The following is a 7,968-nucleotide window of genomic DNA, read 5'->3' as shown; positions in this document are numbered from 1 at the left end:
TAGTTCTTTTCTTTAGGAAGGGATTATCTGTGCTGAATTCTTGTTTAAAATTTGATTCATATCTTTGGAAGAAATTATTGCTTTTTTCCCAGCGTAGGAGAGAGTTTCTTTCTTCCTTTTCACAGATTTCTTTCCAAAAATTTATGGTATTTTCGAGGGGTTGTCCCTCGGTTTGTTTGTTTATTTCCCTGTGCATCTCTTCGTCGATGTTTTTATATTTTTCTTCATTAGTGGAGGCCCTAAGTCTTAGTAGTTCAATCTCTGATTTTAGATGGAATAGTGCTATATATGTATATGTGTGTGTGTGTGTGTGTGTCCACCGTCGCTTGACAACCAATGTTGGTGTGTTTACGTCCCCCGTAACGTAGGGGTTCGGCAAAAGAGACCGATAGAATAAGTACTAGGATTACAAAGAAGTCCTGGGGTCGATTTGTTCGACTAAAGGCCGTGCTCCAACATGGCCGCTGTCAAATAACAAACACATACACACACGCACATAAGGCTTCCATACATTTTCGAGCTTTCCATTGGCCAATTTCACTCACGTGGCATTAATCGGCTGGGAATATCATAGCATGCATTTGCCCAAGGAGCCGTACAGTGGGTCTGAACTTGAAACCAGATGGTTGCAAAACGAACTTTTTAACTATACAGCCATACCTACGTTTGTCGTCTGTTTATTTCCCCACTGCTTGACAATCGATATTGGTTTGTTTACGTCTCTGTAACTTCACGATTCAGCAAAAGTAAACGATTGAATAAGCACCATCTTCAAAACAATTTGTTCGTTCGTCATTTCAAATCTAAATCATGTAGTACATAATAGTTAAATTCATGTCAACATAATTAATGCAGCAAGCATAAAAAATCTCAAGACAAGGAAAACAACAGGTACGGGAGATAAATCTCAACCATATTTCGTCATTATTATATGTCCTTAGCGAAATATAGATGGCATATAGGACTGCTTTCTTTTCTTAACTTACACAACTTACCTTTTGATTTATGTTAGTCTGCTAGAAGTAGGTAACAGCCGGTGACCTAATGACCTTTGTAATGGCTCTTCAGTTTCCATGTCACTCACATTTTCCCCTACAGACGTAGATTTACACAAGTTCAAACTCAACGTGAAACGTATTGTTCACACATGTCTGAGAGGGCCTAAAAATATTGTGGTTCCAATTTATTTATTTATTATTATTTTGTTTTACTAATGAGTAATAAGGAAACATCTTCCGACTGCAGGGTTTTCAGTGGATAGTTTGTCATCTATATCTGCACACCACTTCCCTACATAGTGTTTTATCACTGAATGCTTTGGGACCCAGACGTGCACTGTCTCTACCGATAACACCAATAAGGAGAACGTAGGAGAATAGAAAATAGCAAAATGTGAGTTAACCCACCCATTATTTAATAGAAAACACTTGTTTTTATGATGGATTAGTCTGAAGATGAAGGCTGGGGCCTACGATCTTTTTAGAGCCCTTCTGCATGGTAGGAGAAAGTTGACCTCAGACTAGAGAGCTAGCCTAAATGCTGGCAATAGAATGGATTCTGCTAAACGCTCGCAAGTACAAGGTGCCCTTCAGCTAGAGATGCCTAGGTACAACTTGTTACACCGGACGATGAATTAAGTGACCCACCCAACAAGAACTGCCCCCCCCCCCCCGACGGGCTTCTGCATAGATTCCTTCTCCCAAATTTTCCTCATAAGCCTTTGGTCTGTTTGAAACTTCTTGTTCAAGTTTCCACATCATGTGATCGAGCCCAAAAATCATGAAATTGTAGAGCGAACTTCTTAACCACGCAGCCATACCAACGTTCATTAGGACGTCGTCATTTTATTAATCCAGGATCTCCAGTTAACGCATGTTTAAGAGTAATGCGTTTAAACAAACGTATGCTATAATATACGATAAAACCTATCTGTAGATTTATTTGCCAATACTGTATTACGACGAATGTAAACTATACATTTAAGGATATGTTCTATAGTACATTATAGCAATGAAATGAAACGGACAGGATTTTAATGTAAAAGTACAACAGTAAAGTGAAACTGAGTGAAAGTTAGAGTTGGGTTGTTAAAATAGTGGTTGAAATTCTCATATTGCCGTCGTGTGAACAAATATATTAAGAATGAAAAGGTACAAACGTTACACATGTTAGCATACAAATTATTAAACGTTGTTCATTATACAGAAAGTCATTGCTACCGTATAATATCATGTAATTCAAATATTTTAGTGATTGAATCACTAAAAGTCTGTATCGCATGACTAGAAGCTAAAACAACTTAATCAGCAATACACACACAGCTTTCATTCTTATTCCAACGTGTACAAGTGTTGGGGTGGAAGGATTAAATGGTTTATTTACTATTAGCACAACACTATGGCTTCGCCAAAGACTGTTTTTTTTTCTTTTTAGACGCGTTTGACTTGTATTTGTGTTACATTCCTAGCAATAACGTTTGTTAATTATACCCAAGTTCTTGGTGATTAAAAAAAAAAAATGTTTTTAGCTAGTTAATATAGTTTCCTGTTTAAGCTGACCTTCGTTATTTCAGTCACGTAGAAAGTATTTTAGACCGAGTCGCAGTTAGAACATATGGTTAATATAAGTCAACAGATATTGAGTTAAAATGCCGGAAAAGACGTTTTTTTTTCTCTCTGACTCTGAAGATATTACCAATGGGAGGCGACAGGCTTCCAGATGATTAAACCAACTACTATAGAGGATGTCGTCCGTTGTCTTTTTTTTTTTTATTATATTTAATAAATTTCATTTCTATCTAAATGTATATCTTTTAGAACATTTTTATTTTCATTTCATTTTATAAGATTTTGCTGGCAAATTCTTAAATTAACATAAACATTTGCTTACACGAAAGGAAATTACCGGAGAACTTTCTTCTAATTCTTCCAAATCTTTCTGCTAAAACTGTATTGAAATCATTAGTGGAGAAGAGAGAGAGAGAGAGAGAGAGAGAGAGAGAGAGAGAGAGAGAGAGAGAGAGACCCCAGCAATGCAGCATCAAGTGCTTCAACTGGTCGCACACTACAAGGTTTGTTGTCTGAGGTTTAAAAACACGAGTAGTATTTATTCATGAAAGTTTGGTAACCTAAGTAGTTTAGCATTATTCTTGATATATTTATTCTCACTTCAGGATCACCCTCGCAATGATTTCTAAGAATGGAAACTCGGCGAAGGTAAAGGACACGTACACCACCCATTTACTTAACCTTCGCCGGATATTCCAGTGGTATGAACAGAAGAACTATCTACTTACTGTACTGCATGTAGCTGAGTATTCCAAAGGCATGTGTACTCGCAACGTAACCTTCAGGCGGAATCAGTTTTACGTTGTGTATGTATGTATGTATGTATGTATGTATGTGTGTGTGTGTATGTGTTTGTGCATACATGTGCGTACGTATACGTGCACGCGTGTGTCTATATATGTATATGTGTATGTACATATGTATGTGTGTATGTATGTTTGTGTGTATGTTTAAGTACTTACATATCTTTTTAAAATTACTCTCCTTACAGAAATGGCTGATTTCTAACAAACAGCAGGAACAGCAGCAGCAGCAGGACTGTAGCACTAGTTTCATATTGCTTTTTGTTCCACATGTTCGTAGTAGCCTTGCATAAGTTCTTCTATGTACCTTGCTTATTGAAGATTTTCAGTAACTTCTCAACTTGTGCATCTGATGGAGTGAACTTTACAAAAATTGAGCAGTTTATATTGAAGCTACAGTATATTGATTTGGGACATCTGGTAAACAGTCGATTCGATATTTGACATTTATAATACGCATTTTTTAAAAAATTTAGTTTGTTTTTTTTTAGCTGAGGCAGTAAGTTCTTGCTTCAGATGGTGCAGTTTAGAGACGAAGGTTTGAAAATTTGTGACTCCAACTTCTATTTTACAATTTCCCTTTTATATTGGCCTCAAATTTTGGTACAAGGCCAGCAAGTTCGGGGAAGTGAGTAAGTCAGTTACATCGATCCAGTGTTCAAGTGGTACCCAAAAAGAGAAAAGGCAAAGTTGAACTCGGCGGAATTTGAACTCAGAACTTAAAGACGGACGAAATACCGCTAAGCATTTTGTCCGGCGTGCTAACGACTCTATCAGCTCGCCACGTTAAATTTCTCTTTTATATATTAATGGTGCTTTCTGAAAATAAATATAAACGCAATTATGCACGTACGTACGTACGTAGGTATGCACGTACGTATGTATGTATGTATGTATGTATGTATGTATGTATGTATGTATGTATGTGCAGATATGTGTGCGACTGGCTAAACTTTCACTTACGTAGTAGGTGTGCATGTCGTTTTACTGTGTGTGTGTGTGTGTGTTGTGTACTTTATTACTGCTAATATCTGTGCGTGCCTATGATTCCAAGTGTACATGTGATTGTGTGCAAATATTCACCCAAGAACCTCAAAAGGAGAATCCCTGAACTGTTTTACAAGTTTTCACTGTACTGCTAATCGATTATAATTGGAGAATGCAAGTCAATCTGCTCAGCTGTGTTTTTGGAGGACCCTAGTATTATTACCGTATATACTAGCGGATAGGTCGCACTATAATCTGGGGAGTTACATGGCCCCTTTTAACATAAATATAACTAATATTTATTAAATATTATCAAATATTCACCTTTATTTCAAAATTTTGCTTAGATATATTAAAACATTTTTTGCGGAAGTGACTTTATGAAAGTACAGCAACCCATCGACTATCGCAGGTGTTACGTTCCAAAACCTTCCACAGAAATAATTAGAATCTAAAAATATATAAATACCTATCGGCCGCAGAAACCCGCTATATATTTGCGGAGTCCGCGATGTAAATTTACATAGATTAGCCAGAACAATCCGCGATGTACTGAGTGCGTGATAGGTGAACCGCGATATGGCGAGGGATTGCTGTAGTCTAATTAAAAAATCAACACGACGAAAAAAAAAAAAAAAACCGCTTAAATATCAACTTGACAAGAAAAACGTCTAGAATTTCAAACAGAACAGAAAAAATGTTACATAAGAAAAGTATTTATTCATTTAGATATAGTTATTAAACTTCATCAGGATTTATGAAGTGAAAAGCCCAGGCCTAGAGTACGCTCTGACTCAGGGTACACGCCTGAACTGCTGATACACCGCCGTCTACTTCAGATACCAGTGATGTCGGGTGGATAGGTCGCACCGCTGATTTTGATCGAAATTTTTAGTAGAAATGTGTGACTTTTCCACAAGTAGGTTTTTATACTGATCTGTTGTTCAGGAGCCCAATGCATCTATGATAATAGGCACAAATGTATGTATGTCTCTTCTGTTTTTTAATTATTAGAAACCTTCAATCGAGGAGAGAGCCGGTTTTCAACAAGGATACAAGGCTCCAGCTTTGGTATATAGTTAACATAGACAAATTCACATTTGGAACTTGAGAAAAGTCTTGCATATTTTTACTGTTCCACTCACAGATTGGACTTGTAATGTACGAATTAGCCGGTTAGTTTCTCTTTCTGAAAATCTTAGTTTATCCAGATTCACTTTTAGGCATTTATTAACAAAATCTAATGCTCCAGTTATTATTGGTCTGAATTTGAATTCATAGTCTGGATATAGAAGCTGGAGGTTTCGAAGCAGTTGTTCATAGATATCCTCTTTGTCTTTGATTTTCGAAGCGATATTTATATCTGCAGGGTAGCTAACCTCTATGATGGTACATACCTTTGTCCCTCTGTTCCAAGCAACAATATCCGGCCTATTATGCTTACATTTGACGCAAGTTTTGATGGGAATATTCCACCAGTATTCCTTGAGTTGGTGTTTATGAATGTATTCCATAACAGAGGGATTTTCTAAGTTTATTTCAGGACAGTCTTTTTTGCGGATGGCATTGTAAATTGTTTTAGCAACAGCATTGTGCCGCATAGGGAAATAGTACCGTGACACTTTCGGACAGCTACTAATCACATGCGTAATGTCTTCCACAGAAACATGATATAGCCTACACATGCGGTTGCACTTTGGGATTACAAAAGCGTCACTGTTTCTCTTGTTCACCAGGTACTTTGTGGCAATCTCCTGTTCCTGGATTGCAAACGCATAGCCTTCGAAGTGTGATGTGATTTAGTGGTCTTGTATCCACGAGAGGCTGCGCTTCGTGTCAATTCTACTGTCTTCTTCAACTTCCGGGCAACATACCCATGCATGGTCTTTCTTTTTGTATGCTGAGTGCTTTCCATCTAGGTCTTCTCTGTGTTGAGAGCCCAGCTGTTTTGGGGCTGTATAGGAGATCATCAGGAAGAGAGTGTTTCTTGAAGAGTTCACTGCCAACTCGTACAATGTTGCTCGCTTCACTTTTCAGGACAGCATTAATATAATAATTTTTGCTGCTGTTGTTTAGCAGGTGCTGCCTGCGTGATACCATACTGCATTCGAAGGCCGTCTGTACTGATCTCAGGCCTCTACCACCTTCATTTCTTCTTAGGTAGAGCCTGTCAACATCACTGTTTCTGTGGAAGTTGCCAGTTGTCAGGATTTTGCGGGTTTTGATATCTATGGAGTGGATTTCCTCTACAAACCAATCAAGTATCTCAAATGTTGGGATCAGCTCTGGTACCGTAAATGCATTGTGGGGAGGAGAGTACCGACTGCCATATTTTCCAAAGGCTGGTGTAATATTCTCGGGTCACTCTATCTTTATTCACAGTGCCTTCATATGATCCATTTTCGTCTATGCCTAGGTACTTGTAACAATCTTTATGTGGAATCGGGGAGATAAAGAGACCGTTGATGCACAGGTTTTGGGTTTTGGGGACTGACTTTCCTCGTTCTATAACCAAATATGAACATTTTTTGGGGGGCCAAATTCCATGCCCATATTAGCTGGAAATGTTATTTATTCTAGTTGTTTTTTGGCGTTGTTAACACTTTTAGCAAAAATCTTCAGGTCGTCTACAAAGAAATTATGAGTTATATAATGATATTTCTGGCAGCTGAAGATCCTAACATGTAATAATTTGTTTTCTGCAGTAGGAACGATAATGGATTCAGTGCCAAAATGAATAGAAGTATAGAAAGATTATCTTCCTGAAATATTCCCTTTGTAAAGCCTATACTTTTAGAAACAATTATTCTGTTCTCAGTTGTAAGGGTAAGAATAGTTGTCCATGTCTTTGTGAGTCTCTCTATGGCAGCTGTTAAGGTAGTCGGTACTTTTGCCAGATGTAGGCACTTCAACAGCCATGAATGAAGGATAGAGTCGAATGCCTTCTTATAGTCAAGCCATACTGTCACAAGGTTTCTGCGTTGTTTTCTTACTTCAGACAGTACAACTGTGTTTATTAAAAGTTGTTCGGCACATATCCACACACCCTTCTTTCCACCAGCCTGTTCATCAATCATAATGTTGCTCGACTCACAATGGTCCTGGAGGAATTGGTTGAGGCTACTTGTGTACAGTTTGTACATAATGTTTAGGTAAGCAATGAACCTGTAGTTTCCTGCCATCTCGGTGATTTCATTTTTGGCAACAAGATTTGTTCTTGCTGTAGCAAGCCAATGTGGTATATCAGTCTGACCTTTCATAGTCCTTTTGAACATACATTTCAATTGGTTTCTATAAAATGTCAGCTTCTTGTACCAATATCTAACTATTAGGTCCCTTCCAGGTGCCTTCCCATTTGCCTACTGCTATAGCGAAGGTTTCCGCATCAATTTTGTATGTTTTACTTTTAGTGTTGGTACAGTATTCTCTCTCAATTATATTTAACCATGACGCATTCAGGTTGAAATCTCACTTTTCGTTCCAAATTTTTGACCAGAATGATTGTAGATCTTCTTGGGAGGGAGCTTTCTTAATGGTAATATTTTCCTTCCTCTTCTCTGTATAATGCTTGTGGGTTGGAAGCAAACTTGCGATTAATACTGGCTCACTCA

This window comes from Octopus bimaculoides, chromosome 5, assembly GCF_001194135.2.
Source record: "Octopus bimaculoides isolate UCB-OBI-ISO-001 chromosome 5, ASM119413v2, whole genome shotgun sequence".
In the NCBI taxonomy this organism is placed as follows: Eukaryota; Metazoa; Mollusca; class Cephalopoda; order Octopoda; family Octopodidae; genus Octopus; species Octopus bimaculoides.
The sequence above is the reverse complement of the archived record's forward strand: the minus strand, read 5'-3'. Positions refer to the sequence as shown.